The sequence below is a fragment of the Rutidosis leptorrhynchoides genome, chromosome 11, assembly GCF_046630445.1.
Source record: "Rutidosis leptorrhynchoides isolate AG116_Rl617_1_P2 chromosome 11, CSIRO_AGI_Rlap_v1, whole genome shotgun sequence".
Classification (NCBI taxonomy): Eukaryota; Viridiplantae; Streptophyta; class Magnoliopsida; order Asterales; family Asteraceae; genus Rutidosis; species Rutidosis leptorrhynchoides.
The window spans coordinates 99,855,871-99,876,001 of record NC_092343.1 but is presented as its reverse complement, the minus strand read 5'-3'; the positions used below and the strand labels follow the sequence as shown (position 1 = coordinate 99,876,001).

General features: G+C 37.3%; 1 pseudogene; it reads left to right on the top strand.

The window, feature by feature from the left end:
• Window positions 1-20,131, top strand: part of LOC139874817 (stemmadenine O-acetyltransferase-like) — a 35,741-nt pseudogene that overhangs the window by 13,240 nt on the left and 2,370 nt on the right.

Here is a 20,131-nt window from a genome sequence, read left to right as displayed (position 1 = left end):
TGGTCGTCTACAAGTCGGTAGTTCCATAGCGAGGAACGGTTTGTTATATTTATGCATTATTGTGATTTAGTATATTATTGTGGCGATTTATATACTAACGTTGTTGCTAGTCGTATGTTTGGTGTTGCTAGCTCGTTTATGCATTTTGTTTGCATGGTATTGTAAGTGGATGCGTGTAGGTAAATTACATATGTATATGTATAAGTATTGCATTCACTAAGCGTTAGCTTGCCCTCTCGTTGTTGACTTTTTTATAGATTGCATGGATGCGGAGGCTCGGGTAAGCGGGGACTAGTGGACTTGCGTAGTTACTTTAGAAGGCTTGCTTTTGGATTTATTAGGATTGGGTAGCGTATCCCCAATCGCCATGCTCGGCCTTTATTTTGTATTACAAATCATGTGGTTAAAAACTTGTATTTTCGTACGAAAGTCGTAAAACGGCCGATGTAGGCCCGGTCTTCGTAAAACTAATTTTATTAATGGGACGTGTTAGTTCTACATATATTAATGTATGGTTAAAAGTGTTTTGTCTAAATACGCCGGGAAGTGGCCAAACATTTTCGCACTTCATGACTTTTTGGACAGGCCAGTTTGGCACGTCGCGCGGCCATATGGCGCGCCGCGCCACCTGCTGAACAAAGAATTTTTTTTTTATTTTGGTAAATTTCACGTGGTTGATTGTATATCGGGTTGGGATGTTACAAGTGGTATCAGAGCATGGTCTAAGGGATTTAGGTGACTTGAGATAGGTGCCTAGACTTAGACTTGTGTGTGTGCTTAATTGTTGCGGGACTTGTAGGATTACGGGTCAGAATGGGTTTAGTTAGTGCCTTGTTTATAGGTTGACTAACATTTATATTAGTAATGCGGATATTATTAATATGCTATTGTGTTGTGATAATGATTCTTGTGTTATGTTTTGTTTGTGTTTGCGGTTGCATATATCATCAAGAGAGGCGGTCGTTGTACTAACGAGTCGATACGACGTGTATGCGTAATAAGGACTTGCAAACCTTATTACGGGTGCAAATCGTGTCTAGCAAGTGATGTACGACGAGTGTTTAGCAAGACGGGGTGGTATTGTGTGTGTGCTTTATACGTTCGTGATCTAATCGCTTTGCATTCCTTAGAATGGCGACGGGAAATGGGATCGAGACGAACGACGCTGAGTTTAATGCTAGAGTTACACGTATGTTAGGTGATTGTAGTAGTATTCGGATATTAGAGTGTGTTCGCTTTCGTGTTGAAGTTGATGATCCATGAGGTTCGTCGGGTGGATGAAACCCCTGAGATCAAGTGTTTGATCTAGATAAATGTTGGTAATGGAGTCTACGGGACGCAACGTTAGGTGCCTCTTTCATACCTACTAGCGTGGTATTCGACTCCGATGGTGTTACGGTTACATTGAGCATAGGGTACCAGCAAGAAAACCCTTAGGTGTTCGAGTGGCGGTGTGGAAGTTACAAGCGATAGCAACTCGATGATTGCTAGAGTAATACCCGTACGGTTCGGTAAGTGCTTCGGTTGAAGTAGCAAAGGATAATCCGAAATCCTTCGTATGCTCAAGGTTGGAGCAAGGTTTGTTGACGTGCGTATTAAGAGATGCAAGACGGGTGAACCTCGTCTTTCTTTTAGGAGTTATGATAATGCGATTGGCGCATTAGTTGTCGGATTAGTGGTCACTATTTCCGTGAGAGTGAGCATGTGTTTATCGTCGGGAGCTATTGTTGGAGACGAATTCGTGAGAATTCGAGGACTATGACCAATGAGGATATTGGTTGTGTATGTTGATGAGTGGCCATTCCATGGGATGCTATTATTTCGACGATGTGTTTACGGAACGGAGTTCTAGGTGGGGGAGTTTATACTCTCGCACGAAGGTATTCTAGTGTGATGTAGTGACTAGCTAGGTCGAGTTAGTCCATTGCAGTTTGACTAACCGGGTCGGATTAATCAATTAGATGTTAGGTGTTGACCAAGGCGGGTTAACCAAGTGAGTTTGACTAACCGAGTCGGGTTAATCAATTAGATGTTAGGTGTTGACCGAGGCGGGTTAACCAAGTGAGTTTGACTAACCGAGTCGGGTTAATCAATTAGATGTTAGGTGTTGACCGAGTCGGGTTAACCAAGTGAGTTTGACTAACCGAGTCGGGTTAATCAATTAGATGTTAGGTGTTGACCGAGGCGGGTTAACGAAGTGAGTTTGACTAACCGGGTAGGGTTAATCAATTAGATGTTAGGTGTTGACCGAGTCGGGTTAACCAAGTGAGTTTGACTAACCGGGTCGGGTTAATCAATTAGATGTTAGGTGTTGACCGAGGCGGGTTAACCAAGTGAGTTTGACTAACCGGGTCGGGTTAATCAATTAGATGTTAGGTGTTGACCGAGGTGGGTTAACCAAGTGAGTTTGACTAACCGAGTCGGGTTAATCAATTAGATGTTAGGTGTTGACCGAGGCGGGTTAACCAAGCGAGTTTGACTAACCAAGTCGGGTTAATCAATTAGATGATAGGCATTGACCGAGTTGGGTTGACCTAAGGTATTTGACTAACCGAGTCGGGTTAATCAATTTGATGTTAGGTATTGACCGAATGCGTTTGACTAACCAAGTTGGGTTAATCATTTGTCGTTAGAGGTTTGACCAAGTCGGGTTGACCAAGTAAGTTTGACTTAACCAAGTCGGGTTAATCAATTAGGTGATAGGTGTTAATCGAGGCGGGTTGACCAAGTGTGTTTGACTAATGAGTTCGGGTTAATTGTTTTGGTGTGGAGGCTTAACCAAGTCGGGTGTAACCACGAGGTGATTAGAGGGTTACTTGTATTGTTCTCCATAATGGTTAGCGTAGAAATTATATGCCGTTCGAGAGGCGTTTACGTTGACCAAGTATGTGCGCAAGAAGAGTCACGGATGTTGACTATCTTTGATGTGTGTAGTTTTCGGCCAGTCTTCATGATTGTTGGATGTGTGATCTATTGGTGGTTTTATACGTCGAGAGTGGGGTCGTGAGGACCACGTCGTGGGATTAGTGAGGCGATAGCCGTGTTTCGCTCACGTGTTGTAACGGGTGTGACAATAGTCGATTTTGGACACCTTAGGATTAGCGTTGCCATAGTCGTTTTGGGCGCTTTTGGTTTTAGTCGTTGCTTATGATGCTAGGATAGTGGCGTATTGGTTGTATTGCACACTACAAAGGATGTTTAGTGGTAAGAGTAATCCGTGAGGATTCATGTGGTTCGATCTTCAACGTTCGGATTGTTGACTTTAGGTTGAGACTTGGTCACTTTTAGCGTTGTCCGTGGTAAAGGTACGCTAAGGAATTTATATCTCGGTACGAGGTTGGTTGAGTTTTTCCCGATATGGGAAATTGAGCAGGTTTTAGTGCTCGGATTGTGGTTTTGATAAATCACGGTTGACGATTTTAGTTGTTAAAAGTGATCCATTGGGAAGAATTGTCTAGGAAAGTTCGTATTGGGACTTGAGTGAGGATCGTTGAGTAGGTCCGGATTGGTTAAGTGGAGAAGATCACGAGGACGTGATCGAGTTTAAGTGGGGGAGAGTTGTAAGACCCAAATATTTATTGTACATAATGTATTTATGGTGTACGATGCGTGTATGAAGTGTACGTGTTGCTTGCTCGAACGTCGAAGGAAACTGGACGTTGTTCGAAGTGACAAGGTGTGTACGTATCTTTTCAACCCCAAATAAATTTTGAGTTGATGTTTCAAAGCCTTACCATTGGATAGAATATCTTATTACGTTTCCAACGATATTTTATTCATCGAAAACGGAGTTACGGTCGAAAAGTTATGGCCAAAACAAGTTGCTGAAACCTGTTTTGGGCTCGACCACAATTTCCAGTTATTTGGAGCGGCGCTCCACCTTCTGGCGCGGCGCGCCGATTGCTGCAGAGGCAATTTTCAGCCTTTTTAAAAGGTTTAAATGAGGGGTACTTTGGTCTTTTTAATTAGGGTCGGTTTGGGGTCATCAAGACTGACCTAGAACTCCATTGGAGCTCATTTTCACTCATCAAACACTCTCATCTTCAAACCCTAGAGTGAGAGGAGAGTTTTAGAGAGAGAGAGCTCCAATTGGAGAAGAAGAAGGGTGTTTCGGGTCAAACCTCGGGTATTAAAGTTGTTCTACTCGTCAACGGCATCATTTTGGCGGTATTGGTAAGTTCAAACTCCGAACTTCATCTTTGTAATTTGATATTCAAGTTTAGGGTTTTGAACTAGTTAGTTATAAAACCCATTTAGGAGGTGAAATGGGAAATTGTAACTAGTTATTGTTGATGTTGGTGGGTTTAGGGTTGGTTAATGATTTAACCATGTTTAAGGCTTGTATGTAGTGTGTAATCTCTAGTATTAGTGATTCTAGTAGTGTTGAAACTCTTTTGGGTATGTTTGGTTGACTAACTTTGACTAGAGTCAAAGATTAGGGTTTGGTGATGATTATAACCCAATTGTCGATTTAATAAGGTTTATAAACTTAAAATGGATTAAGTTGAAGTATAAAACCGAGTTAAATATGTTTTGTTGTTAAAACTTGATAATGGCGCGATATTGACTTCTTATGGGTCAAATTAGTGTTTAAGTGCCATTTTGGGCAAGATAGGTGTTTAACACCTATGATTGGGTCTAATTGGCGTATTAGGACCATTCTCACTTGTGTTAGTGATTATTGGTTAGTTTGGGCACGGTTTGTGCTTGGAAGTGCATTTGGGTCGAAATTGCACTAGTTGTCAATTTGGGTTGATTTGTAAATCCACCCTAATTATGTTGTGGTGTTTGTGATAATGGAATAGGTACATTCCATCGGTGTGTTGCGGATTATTCGGTGGCATTTCTTTAAGGCAAAAGGTGAGTGGAATATTTATACATGTATGTATGTGGTTTATTTACTCGTACGCGATGTGGGCCTTTGGTGCCACATCGTAAGTAGTGGGCGTTATGTCACAAGACGGTGACACATTTGTTGGTATGATGGGATGGGAACTACAAGTCGGTAGTGTCTCGACAGGTTATTCACAAGTCGGTAATACCCTTGGGTGATTCACAAGTCGGTGACACCCTATAGTGTTCACAAGTCGGTGACACTTAGTGGCGCTTCACAAGTCGGTGATGTCACATGGCGTTCACAAGTCGGTGACCCATAGATATTGGTGGGTAGTTCACAAGTCGGTGACACCCTTTGATGAGTCACAAGTCGGTGACAACATACGAGTGAGACTCGACGTTATTGGTCGTCTACAAGTCGGTAGTGCCATAGCGAGGAACGGTTTGTTATATTTATGCATTATTGCGATTTAGTATATTATTGTGGCGATTTATATACTAACGTTGTTGCTAGTCGTATGTTTGGTGTTGCTAGCTCGTTTATGCATTTTGTTTGCATGGTATTGTAAGTGGATGCGTGTAGGTAAATTACATATGTATATGTATAAGTATTGCATTCACTAAGCGTTAGCTTACCCTCTCGTTGTTGACTTTTTTATAGATTGCATGGATGCGGAGGCTCGGGTAAGCGGGGACTAGTGGACTTGCGTAGTTACTTTAGAAGGCTTGCTTTTGGATTTATTAGGATTGGGTAGCGTATCCCCAATCGCCATGCTCGGCCTTTATTTTGTATTACAAATCATGTGGTTAAAAACTTGTATTTTCGTACGAAAGTCGTAAAACGGCCGATGTGGGCCCGGTCTTCGTAAAACTAATTTTATTAATGGGACGTGTTAGTTCTACATATATTAATGTATGGTTAAAAGTGTTTTGTCTAAATACGCCGGGAAGTGGCCAAACATTTTCGCACTTCATGACTTTTTGGACAGGCCAGTTTGGCGCGTCGCGCGGCCATATGGCGCGCTGCGCCACCTGCTGAACAAAGAAATTTTTTTTTTATTTTGGTAAATTTCTCGTGGTCGATTGTATATCGGGTTGGGATGTTACAGAATAGGTTTTGAGCTCCCTAGTTCTATAGATATCAAGTCAAAATTCGAATTATCTACCCAATAAGTTTAACATACATCCTCCGATAAAATTTGTCGGCAGCAATAGTTTTCCGTTGGTCACTTGAATGGCCTAAGTAACATCTAGGGGAGTGGTGGAGTGCAAATAGTAGGCTCCAAAGCCTCGGATGCAAAAAATTTATCGACATCCGAATCGAATAAGCATGAAATATGAGAATTTCGAGAAGAAACGTACCCGTGACTAGTTGTCATCTCGGGCTTCCTCGGTGTTAATGTTGAAAGTTCAATCGCGTGCGTTGGGGTTGATTTTCTTCTTTGGGCACGCATTCCTAAAGTGACCCGATTGGCCACATTCGAAACAAACACCCGTCCTATGTGCGTTGGGCACCCTTTGAGCGACGGTAACGGTACTCTTACAAACATGGGCCATATGGCCCTTCTTTGACACTTGATGCAAAATGGTTTGCCACATTTACCGAAATGACGGTTGCGGCACTTGTTGCATAATGGTTTGCTACATCCGCCATAATGATGTTTGTGGCACTTGTTGCAAAAAGGTCGAGTTCCGGCATAACTTTTCCTGCCGCCGGGGGTGAAATGCTTCTTGGTGGAGTCGTGGTGGTTGTGGTTGCTTAATGGAGAGGCTTCCCGTTTTCTTTTGTTGTCATCCGGTTGGTCCTCGACCGTTGGTGCCGGCGCTTCAATTTCGTCTACCGTTTTTATAAATCGGCGGGCTATCATCACAGCCTCTTGTAGGTCGGCGGGTCTTGATGGCATTACCCCGTGCGGAATGCTCTTAAGGAGGCCATCCATGTAAAACTCAACTCCTTGGGGCCCAGGAGCCCTGAGGTTTAGACAAATTGAGGTTAGTTCGGCAAACCGTTGTGTAACATCCCAGGTAACATGTTCCCCGTAGCATGATATTGTCCGCTTTGCCCGTAGGCGCACGAATTTTTCTTGGCAACCACACACGACGAGCACTTTCCCAGGAGGTCACCCATCCTGGTAGTGCTCTCGCCTGAGCACGCTTAACTGCAGAGTTCTCATGAGATCTGCTGCGCTTGTGGTCCCAAAACGCGTCATGCTAGGAAAGGTCTCCACACCCTTATAAGGCATGCTTCGTTCCCCTCTCCAACCGATGTGGGACGGATGTTACAATCCTCCCCCCTAATGGGACACAGCGTCCTCGCTGTGCACGTTTGGTCCGGGACCTGGCTCTGATACCATCTGTAACATCCCAGGTAACATGTTCCCCGTAGCATGATATTGTCCGCTTTGCCCGTAGGCGCACGGATTTTTCTTGGCAACCACACACGACGAGCACTTTCCCAGGAGGTCACCCATCCTGGTAGTGCTCTCGCCTTAGCACGCTTAACTGCAGAGTTCTCATGAGATCTTCTGCACTTGTGGTCCCAAAACGCATCATGCTAGGAAAGGTCTCCACACCCTTATAAGGCATGCTTCGTTCCCCTCTCCAACCGATGTGGGACGGATGTTACACGTTGATTATAAGCGTCGAGGTCATTTCGGGCTACTTTTAAATTTCTTGGCCCCTGTTCGAGCCTTCGAGTCTCTTCGCGCGAAAAGTATTCAGTGATCATTCTTTCTCTCAATTCGGTCCAAAGGAGTGTAAGGGCTTCATCGATACCCACCGATTGTACATATGTGTTCCACCATGAGAGAGCAATACTGGTGAAAGTGAGGGTGGAAAACTTGACCTTATCTTGGTGAGAGCAACCGGTCCCTCGGTTCCATCGAAAATGGGAGGGTTGTACTTCATGAAGTTTTTGTAGGAGCAACCTTCGCTTGAATTACCGGCTCCATGATTGTTGTTGTTGGAAAAGTGATCGGCCACGGCCGCACCCACGGCGGTGGCTATCATTCGTTGAAGAGCTTGTTCTAGAGTTTCGGGAGGAGTATTGTGTTGACCTTGGTGAGCCATTGTTCCTTCATGACACAAGAATACCGTTGATTAGTATTATCAACAATACTAATCATGATATGGAATCACGATAAAGAGAAAATTTTACTTGACTCGCCTTAAATTCTTTATGTCATAATGTCGGAACGTTCATATGAGTCACCGTACTATAATCCCGGAAATTATATTACCCTGATTCATATGTGCATTCGACATTAGTTCATATAGTCAAGGTGGCGTGTCAACCAAATTAGACAACGTGCGATTAAGATTGAATAAGAGTTAGACATAATAGAAGAGTTCTAGTATAAATGCACAAATAGTCAAGTAATTCCTACTTTAAGTCCATATGCCGGTTGTAGTCTAGATTCACTAATGTACCCTATGACTCGGGGTTGACACAAATAAACTCTAAATCCCTACAACCAAGGCTCTGATACCACTTGTAGCGACCCGACAAAATCGTCATTGACGGCGCCGACTACTTAGGTCCCGTTACGTTGTCATAAGTCTTTAAAATAACGTTTGACCAAAATATGTCGCATTCATTTCAAAAGTAAAGATTGTTTCCAAGTTTACAAGAATTGTTCAGCCAAAAGTTACGTTACAAAGTTATAAGTACAAATGAAACCTATGCGACACAGTTTTAAATAAAGTCAAAAGACGCTCCATGTATGCACATATACTAGACATCCAATGCAAGTATCAAAATAATGAGCGGAAGCATGTATCACATATCGTTCAAAGACCTGAGAAAAACATAGAAATCTGTCAACGAAAACGTTGGTGAAATCATAGGTTTAAGTAAGTAAGTAAGTACAAATGAACCACAAGATTTATAATATTGAAATAATAGTAAAACATTCCAAAAGTTGTTTCACGAGCACCCAATTATCAAGGCTTAACTTTCCTCCATAGAACCCCATCACAATAGTGTTAGAACATACACTGTTTCTCGAAAATATATTTCATTCGTAGACGGTAGCGAACCGTCTGAATGAGGGTTGTCAACCCATATGGCCATATAACATAAGTTCTCGCTTACACCCGGCAAGTGTAACTAATGATAATCGAATTGAGGATTTTGTTCTAACTCGCTGTAGAATGTTTGTTTTCCTTGAACTTGTGTTCACTTTGTAAAATGAAACGTTTATGTTTTCTCATCCCAAATGTAAGTTCAAAATAGTAAAAGTGGGACTATGATCTCACCTTGAGTGCAAGAGTAAAAAGCTACTTCAACAAGTAATCGTGCAAAGTACAAATGCTAGTCTTGACCTAAACAAATAGGGTTGTATCAATAACGGTAAACACGATCGGTCAAAGATGTTCAATTAGTCATATGGCTCGTTACGACTCGATTATATAGCATGTGAATCAAATTGTCAATTTTCATGCAAGATACAAGTATAGAATCATGTTAGAAAGGTTGCATAATCATTTAGTTAAGTTTGACAAAAAGTCAAACTTTGGTCGGGTCAAAGTCAACGAAAAAGTCAGCACATTCGGGTCGGGTCCCGAACTATTTTTTTGAGATTTTTAATCATATATAAGCATGTTAGAACAAGTTACATGTGAATCGGAGGTCCATAGTATAGCAAACATTTTTAGTAAAAGTGATAAGGCAAACAGAATCTGGAACACGCTTTATGTCGCATCGCGACCAGGGGTGCCGCGCCGCGGCAATACACGTGGTCTGGTACGTGGTCTGTTTGATGTCGTAGCGTAGGAGTACGAAATGGTTTATATTTTTACTAGGAAATACTATTAAATATGCTACAATTTTACACAAGTTTTAATTATTTTTTTACAAATGGGATATACCTAAACCTTGCTACAACACTATAGGCAGTGTACCTAATCGTAGAGTAGTATAGTTTTTAGAAAGTCCGGTTCGTTCCACAGGGAGCGGGCTTATTGCACACTATATTTTTAAACAACTATATTTGTACAAAATATATATAATTATATATAATAATATATAAAAGGGGGTTTACCGTTTAATGACCGGTTTGTCGATTTATATTTTAAGCGAAGCGTAAAGTAAATGACGATATTTAACTAACAATAAATAACAATAATTAAAATGACAATAAATAAAAGTACGAGGAAATATGAAATAAAATATATTATGCTTATTTAAACTTCCGTAATCATGATGTTTGACGTGTTGATTTTTATTTTATTCCCATGGTTTAATTATTCTTTGTCCTGGATTATTTAATATGCCCGTCTGGTTTTTGTCCATAACAGTCCATCTGTCATAAATATAAAGTGCGAGTGTCCTCGTCAAATTATCCTTATATCCGAAGTCAAATATTCCAACTAATTGAGGACTTAAACTGTAACAAGGTTTTAATACTTTGTTTAATAATTACACCAGGATATCAACTGCGTGTAATCCAAGGTTTAATACTTTGTTAACAATTACGCCAAGTGTCCTTGTACATAATTTCACCCCTGTTTTAATTATTCCATAGACTATTAATCCATTCCCGTGTCCGGTTAAATGAACGATTATTCGTACATATAAATATCCCGCCCATCGTGTCCGATCGAGTGTATATGGTTATTTATAGGTACATCCAATTGTAAATCTTTATATTAAAATTAACAAACTATCATTTAGTTAAACAAATATAAAGCCCATAAATAGCCCATAGTCTAATTTCCACAAGTGTCGTTCTTTTGTCCAAACCCCAATTATGGTACAAAGCCCAATTACCCCGTCTTTAATTTTTAGCCCAACATCATGATTACTTCGGCTCAAATAAGCATAATAATAACTTAAGCACGAGACATTAATTTAAAAAGGAGAACATAGCTTACATTGATTATTTATCGCGTAGTGGTACACGAACAGAGCTCCGACTTTAAAACCGGTAAAAATAACTTTTACATAACCTAAACTAATCTAATATAACACTAATCTATACTATATATATATATATATATATATATATATATATATATATATATATATATATATATATATATATATATATATTTATTTATTTATTTATTTATTTATATTATACTACGGAGTATTATTATTATTATGTTATTTTACTCGGCCAAATGCTCGAGCCTTTTATAGGCATTTCTGAAATCTTGTGCTCCGCGAGTCGCGATAGAAAAAGGCTGGGATCTCCGCGAGTCGCGGAGATCGTGAATACAGTTCATCCAAGTTTGAAACTTTGCTTTGCCGACATATTATTTATATAATTATAATATTTAAATAATTAATATAATTATTTAAATATTATATTATATTCTCGTGCATAGTTGACTCGTAATTTTTAGTCCGTTGCGTCGAGCGTTGAGAGTTGACTCATGTCCTGGTTCCGAATTTTAAACGTCCTTTCGTACTATTTTATATCGTGCACTTTACGTTTCGCGATTTGTAATTTGCACAAAAATTGTTCTCCTTAAATTTCAAAATCCGTGCGAGTCTTTTACTCACTTTTTAGTGGCACTTTTAAGTGTACTATGGCTTTAGTGGCACTTTTCAGGCTTTAGTGGCACTTTTTCTTCAATTCTTTAATCTTCGTGCTTCGTCTTCACATTTATTTATTTAAAAAAAACAATGAAAATATAATACAATTACATATAAAAATCTATTATTTAGGAGGGATATTGCTATGAAATATATGTTCCTTTTTAGCCTTATCAAATATCCCCACACTTGAGCGTTGCTTGTCCTCAAGCAATACAGAACTTGAAATAAAAACATACATGAATCACTTTTTTATTCATCACACTTTGTACATTAGTGATTTTGATATGGTGGTATAAACAATGATAGTAACGATAGAACCATGGTTAAAGGTGGGTGTGTCATCCACAGTTGCCTCGGGTTTAGGTCAACGACACTTGCAATCAAATAGCCGATTTACTTTCGGTTTCCAAAGAAAATTGCACATTTGAAAGGTGGTTTACAGTCCCACATGACTATGAAAATTTAGATCCGTAAGGAAATTGGATCTTTATGAAAACATTTGATCTTTTGAAAATTCAATCTAGTTTTTACCCTAGATAAGTTTTCCGGAATAACCCTTCACCGGTGTTTGCAAATTATTTTTGTGGGTTGTGTGGGTTTCAGATTTGAAAATTTTAGCTCAACACTTGTGGTTTTGTGTTACCCACTTGCTAACCTTGTATTGAGAAAGCAACACGTCCAGTATACTTGCTCCGTATATTACCTTTCGGTAAACTACCGTCCGATTGTAAAGGAAAGCGATGAACAAGAAACTGTTAAGGCAATGTCCCGTGACTTGCTTTTAATTATGGTCTATAAACGTGTCGGATGCTATTACTATCCTTTGTAGGAGCAATAGTAAAGATCATCCTATGATTTTTCGGTCTGGCACAAAGTCCTGTCTCCGACCATGCTATGCAACCACCGTTCTTACGGTTGACACCTGATTTGGTTCAGGTGACCTAATGAATTCCAGGTGAATTCCTAGGATTTTACGTTCAATGGTAATGAACGCATTGAAAATAGTTTTTCAGAAAACAAATCGGTTTATAATTTTGATCAAAATATTTTCTCGTTCAAGCTCGAGTTTAGATATCATCGAATTCCATGAGTTTGTAATTCTCAATCTTTAAGGTCAATCTCAAGGATTGAGTAATATCAGTCTTAAAAGCTGATTTTTAATCTTTAAGGAGATTATCCTTTCTGGGGATCTGATTCATTAGTCTTATCAAGCTAATTTGCACGGCGCCCTCCCCATTTTACAAGACAGATCCTCTCATGGTTAGGATAAGTCTGACCACTTGGCGACCCTGTTTGATGCTGAGGTCCGTGGATTTCCTGCTGATTTTAGTGATGACTTTTCTAGATTTTTCGTCAACCTACAGCTGGTCTGGACGACAACTTCTTGACCTAAATCAAGAAGTGCGTGTCTTTTTCAGAAGACTTTACTTCCTTTTAATGATGGAATTGATTCATCGTGTAGATCCAACTTTTCTTTTCTTTCATCGGGTAAAACAGTTAATTTAGTCCAAAACAAAAGCACCTGCAATAACTTTACGGAAACATGTGATAGATAATTTTTTTTTATTGAATAACTTGGTATATTCTCCCACACTTAGCTTTTATTTATTATGTTCTTTGCCTTTTTATTCTCTTATATTCCATTTTAAATGAATTCAAGCGTTTTGGGTTGTTTCTCAATTTATGTCCTTTCCGAGGTAACGATAATTTCAGTATTAACACCTAGTTTTCACCGTTCATAAATATATATAAACATGATTTTGAATTCATTTAGTTGAAAATTTTTCAAATTTTCACAAAATTTGGCAAATAAAACCAAGTGTAAATCCGAGAGAATTTATAACCCTTCCCCACACTTAAGATCATGCAATGCCCTCATTTGCATGAAATCAGACTATAATTATAAATTCATGAGGGTGATTAGTATAGAAAGTAGTTAAAGATACCATAAATTTGCAGGATGATAGATGGTGCACCTCATTGTTCATTCCTTCTTGTTTTATCACACATGTTTTTTTTTTCAAAAACGGTTGCTTTTCTGAACTGTTTGATAATTTTTGAAAATGCGTCTTTTACCCTAATCGTGCATTTTTATTAACGAGTTATGCACTAACCCGAACCCCTAATTTAACGTTAAGTGGGGTTAAACTTCCCCACACTTAGCTGACGACATGTGAAGTCGGTAGAATAAGTTCCACGAATTAAAATAGTGAGCCAGTTATTTATATCTCGGGTGGTGTATGATATATCAATGGGTTTAAAGTTTAGATTCACTCGATCGTCACTACTTAATTCTTTTTTAAGTGTAGCTTTTAGTAAATGGATATGTCTCTTTTCTGATTCTTGGTCAAATGGATCGATATACACCGACATACATATTATAGGGTGGACAATTCCTAACATTTCCTTCCTTTTATTCTCGAGATTAAAGGTTTCACTTCTATTACCCAATTGGGTGAAATCTGAGGTGTCATTATCTATTACAGCTCGTAGTTCATCTTCGATAGATGACTCATCTATTGAGAATATTGGGTTGGAAGTTTGTGGAATGGTGAATTTCGGGATCGAAGTAGATTCTTCTTCATTAACGGTACTTATCGGTCCCACCACTTTGGTCTCGGGGGTAAAATTTTCAACGTTATCGTTTTCCCAAGAGTACCAATTTGTCACCCTTACTTCTTCTTCTTCATCCATTGATGGATCGTTGAATTCGTCGGTAGAGGCTAATGTGTCGATATGTTGTGAAATTGGTAAAACTGAATAAAAAGTATCATCGGGATAGTTGGTGATTTTGGAGCTCTCGAATTCATCAAAATTCGATGACATGAGATTTTCTTGCACAATACTCCTCAGATCAACAGGTGTGTAGTCTGATAGAGTTTCAGCTTGCCAGTTTACAAACTCTCTCATTTGTTCATTTTGAGCATTGAGTTCTTCGAGTTTGATTTTCATATTGTCTAATAAATTTTCAGACACGTAATTTTCCTCGTCTACTGGTTGTTGAGTTTGGAAATATTCTTGGGAATAATCCCAATTTGAATTGTATTCTTCATAATCATTCCATTCAGGTTCCGTGGGTGCGTAATTTTCTATAGGAACGTAATAATAACATTCCCATGTTGAGTGATAATCTCCACAGATTTCACAACCAGTTATTGTTTCGTCATTCGTGATCCAAGATTGACCGAACAAATTGTCATCAACACCCGTTTGAGAGTATTGATTTAATTGATTTTGGATATCAAAAAGAGTTTCCATAGCCTTGTTTTCAAAATTTTCCATTTTATTGCGATGGCCAAATTTTAGCTACAATGTGGTGCATTTACTAATTATCCTATTAGTTATAAAAATAGAAAAACTTATATAAGTTGTCCAATTAATAGACTTTTATACTTTTGCCCACGTTTCGAATAGCCAAAAGATGCAGCAGGGAGCCAGAACCCTTTAAATCGGAAGCTCACAACTCAGCCACTAACAAATCCAACTATTACTACGAAGCAGAAAATTGTCAACGTCCATTAATTTAACCACTTAAATAATTTTTCTTTCCGTTTGAGATATTAGATAAGAAATAGAGAAAATTTCTAAGTCCTAAAAACTAAAGTGTTGAGAAAATAAGAAAGAAAAAGAATGCTCGTCGAAAAACGTCGAAAAATAAAAAGGAGAAAAATAAAAAGAAAGTAACGCGTCGTAACTTAAAAGGCACTAAAATTTTAAAATGTCGTCGCAAAATTCTAAAACACCTAAATCTTAGTCTAAAGAAAAGGCACTTAAGGGATTTTACGGCAAAGCCTAAAAATCTAGAAATATAAAAATTAACTACGGCAAAATACTATTCTTAAAACTAATTACGAATGATAACAATACAAATATTACGAATAAACGATTAAAAAGATACAAAATATAAAAATATATAAAAAGTGATAAAATTACTTATTTTTATAAAAATAATATTTTTATATTTATTTTATAATAGTATTAATTTTTATATATAAATAAAACTAATTAAAATTTAATATTACAAATTAATTAAAAACTTAAACTAAATAATATTATATATAAAACCTAATTAGGTTTAATAATAATAATAATAAATAATTAAAACCTAAATCGTATTAATTGCTGGACCAGGTTCGTGTCAGACGGCTCCGCGAGTCGCGGTGACCTGTACCAGAAAACCTCCGCAAGTCGCGGAGATTGTAAAACGTTTTTTTTTTTTATTGTTTTTCTAAAATGATATATAAATATATTTATACAAAAATAAATTAAAAATATAGCGTTTCGCCGAGATTCCCCGGCAGCGGGCCAATAACTTGATGTCGTAGCGTGAGGGTACGAAATGGTTTATATTTTTACTAGGAAATACTATTAAATATGCTACAATTTTACACAAGTTTTAATTATTTATTTACAAATGGGATATACCTAAACCTTGCTACAACACTATAGGCAGTGTACCTAATCGTAGAGTAGTATAGTTTTTAGGAAGTCCGGTTCGTTCCACAAGGAGCGGGCTTATTGCACACTATATTTTTAAACAACTATATTTGTACAAAATATATATAATTATATATAATAATATATAAAAGGGGGTTTACCGTTTAATGACCGGTTTGTCGATTTATATTTTAAGCGAAGCGTAAAGTAAATGACGATATTTAACTAACAATAAATAACAATAATTAAAATGACAATAAATAAAAGTACGAGGAAATATGAAATAAAATATATTATGCTTATTTAAACTTCCGTAATCATGATGTTTGACGTGTTGATTTTTATTTTATTCCCATGGTTTAATTGTTCTTTGTCCTGGATTATTTAATATGCCCGTCTGGTTTTTGTCCATAACAGTCCATCTGTCATAAATATAAAGTGCGAGTGTCCTCGTCAAATTATCCTTATATCCGAAGTCAAATATTCCAACTAATTGAGGACTTAAACTGTAACAAGGTTTTAATACTTTGTTTAATAATTACACCAGGATATCGACTGCGTGTAATCCAAGGTTTAATACTTTGTTAACAATTACGCCAAGTGTCCTTGTACATAATTTCACCCCTGTTTTAATTATTCCATAGACTATTAATCCATTCCCGTGTCCGGTTAAATGAACGATTATTCGTACATATAAATATCCCGCCCATCGTGTCCGATCGAGTGTATATGGTTATTTATAGGTACATCCAATTGTAAATCTTTATATTAAAATTAACAAACTATCATTTAGTTAAACAAATATAAATCCCATTAATAGCCCATAGTCTAATTTCCACAAGTGTCGTTCTTTTGTCCAAACCCCAATTATGGTACAAAGCCCAATTACCCCGTCTTTAATTTTTAGCCCAACATCATGATTACTTCGGCTCAAATAAGCATAATAATAACTTAAGCACGAGACATTAATTTAAAAAGGAGAACATAGCTTACATTGATTATTTATCGCGTAGTGGTACACGAACAGAGCTCCGACTTTAAAACCCGTAAAAATAACTTTTACATAACCCAAACTAATCTAATATAACACTAATCTACACTATATATATATATATATATATATATATATATATATATATATATATATATATATATATATATATATATATATATGCTCGAGCCTTTTATAGGCATTTCTGAAATCTTGTGCTCTGCGAGTCGCGATAGAAAAAGGCTGGGATCTCCGCGAGTCGCGGAGATCGTGAATACAGTTCATCCAAGTTTGGAACTTTGCTTTGCCGACATATTATTTATATAATTATAATATTTAAATAATTAATATAATTATTTAAATATTATATTATATTCTCGTGCATAGTTGACTCGTAATTTTTAGTCCGTTGCGTCGAGCGTTGAGAGTTGACTCATGTCCTGGTTCCGGATTTTCAAACGTCCTTTCGTACTATTTTATATCGTGCACTTTACGTTTCGCGATTTGTAATTTGCACAAAAATTGTTCTCCTTAAATTTCAAAATCCGTGCGAGTCTTTTACTCACTTTTTAGTGGCACTTTTAAGTGTACTATGGCTTTAGTGGCACTTTTCAGGCTTTAGTGGCACTTTTTCTTCAATTCTTTAATTTTCGTGCTTCGTCTTCACATTTATTTATTTAAAAAAAACAATGAAAATATAATACAATTACATATAAAAATCTATTATTTAGGAGGGATATTGCTATGAAATATATGTTCCTTTTTAGCCTTATCACTGTTCCAAAAGTTCAAGTCTTGATCCAAATTCATTTTTGCACAAAATACAAACCGTAAACACTTATAATGCGTATCTTATATCGTTGGAAAGCTCTTTTGACAAGGAATACAACTAAGAACATATCATCAATCAAAACATGCATTTACAATAATCACATTCTCGTCGAATGTTCAATGAACTTGGGATGGCATCGGGTCGGGTTTGGTCGGGTATAGGCAATACCAAACCCAAATCCGATTAAGAAACTCACTCCCAAACCCGGTACCATACCCGGCGGGTAACCATTAACTAATTAACCGTCGGGTAACGGATTTCCCCACGGATAATCGGGTAACCATTTAATTCAAATCAAATTAAATTAAATGTTAAAGAATTTACAAACTACATTACTAACTGAGATTAAAATGTTAAAGAATTAAATGTTAAAGAATTTTACCGTGCAGCTTGTTCATAGTAGCATCCAATGATTAATTTCAGTTACATGTTTGTATTCGGATGTAATGTATGCATGTTTTTCTTGTCCATTTTGGTGGGCCTTATGAAGTGGGCTAGTAGGATATAAGCTCTGGTTGGTATTTGTTTGTAACTTTCAATGTAATATATTGAATAAACTAATCGGGTATATGGGTCGGGCATACGGGTCAGGTATATGAGTTTTTATTTAAGACCAAACCCGAACCCGAACCCGCTAAAAAAAGTAAACCTATACCCATACCCGACCCTAAACCCGTATACCCGAATCAAACCCGGACCAATAATATCAGGTTTCGGGTTTACCCATCGAGTACGGGTAGTTTTGCCATCCCTACAATGAACGTTCATAATCAAAGTTTCAAGTTTGTAAAACGCATTTCATGATTCGGGCAACCAATTTACATGTATGATATGCCGTTTCGTAGGTAATTAAACATACAATACAACTAAACATTTACTAACAACGTTTCATAGCATTCGAATCATCAAAAGTCCATTTCAAGTTCATCAAACCCTAATCTAAATTCACCAAAATCAATAATCAAGTTTATGAAGTTTTCTAAAGCAACCTACACATCAATTTGAAGCTAGTGATACTAGTAACACAATTAAAACATGAACTTTTAACATCTAACAACATTTAAGCGATTAAATCTCAAGAATAAACACACCAAAATTCAAGTTCAAGCTAGTTACTTCAAAACAACAAGATCGAGCATACAAATCATATATTCATGTTAGACTTGAGCCATAGACACTAATTAACACTTTTATAATTCAAAAACATCTAGAACACAAAATCTAGTGATTTTAAAAAGTTACCCAAATAAGGTGAAATTGGTATCAAGTTGTAGAGGATGAAGAGAGGATCTCAAATATGTAATTTGTTTTGTTGCTAGCTTCCTAATCCGAATTTAGATGATGAATCTTTGGGTTGAAGATTGAGAGAAAATGTGAAAGTATGAAAGAAAAAGGAAAAAGGAAATAAAAGAAAATGAATGGATGATGATGGAGTTTGACTCCTTTGACCTAGTCACTATTTTGGCATTTTGACAAGTTTAGTCCCTCAAGTTTGTAGTCGGGTGTGGGAATTAACCGAACGAATTATTTTGAATTACACGAGAGTACGGGAGACGTTATAATCCAATAACGAAATTATTAAGAATGTTAGCTAACGGAGGATACGAATCTAGTCACGAAGGATATTATTTAAAATAAAAAGACGGGCGTTAAAATAATTTAACGGAAAAATGCGGGATGTTACAGGAGTAGTAGGTACTTGGGATTGCTTCGGACCACTTCTGGCCTAGCAAGGAGGCTCATTAACCTTGAATCCTGCCGTGGACAAAAGTTATATTACTTGTGCGCCTAGCTCAGTGGTATATTTAGATTTCGTAACGTCTTGTTTTCGAACCTCATGAGGGTTTTTCAGTTGGCCGTGTTACCTTATGGGTGCGGGTCTCCTGGTTTCATCCCGACACGTGACACATATATGATCAGATGAGTGGCTACACTTCTGGTGGGCCCGTCATTGACTCTCTAACCGTTGTTAAAAAAACTTGGGATTGCTTCAATATGTAGAATGAATTATTTATCCAGTTATTTATGACGTGACAACCGTACCGTATATTCACCATGTCAACTGATGTGTTGTCGCCTGATCACATCATCAATTACAAGTAATAAGAGTTCGATTTCATACAATAATCAATAAAAACAAGGGTTAAAGCTATAAATACGATATATATATTTTCACTTTTGTTCCAATGTAGGCTATATACCCAATAAAATATCAGTGTATGCTATATACTTTCAAAAAGTGTGCTAATATGAACACATTAAACTTGTTAGCCGGATAAAATAAAAATGAGCGAACAAAAGTGAAAGTATATAGCTTACATCAGAATAAATCATTTTTGTATATAGCCTACATCGGAACACAAATGAAAGTATATAACTTATTTGTAGCCATATAAAATTAAAAAAATGATATTAAAAAATTGATTTTACTGGTTCAGTAGGTAACTGGCCACCAATAGCCTACATTAGAACACTTTTTGAAAGTATGTGA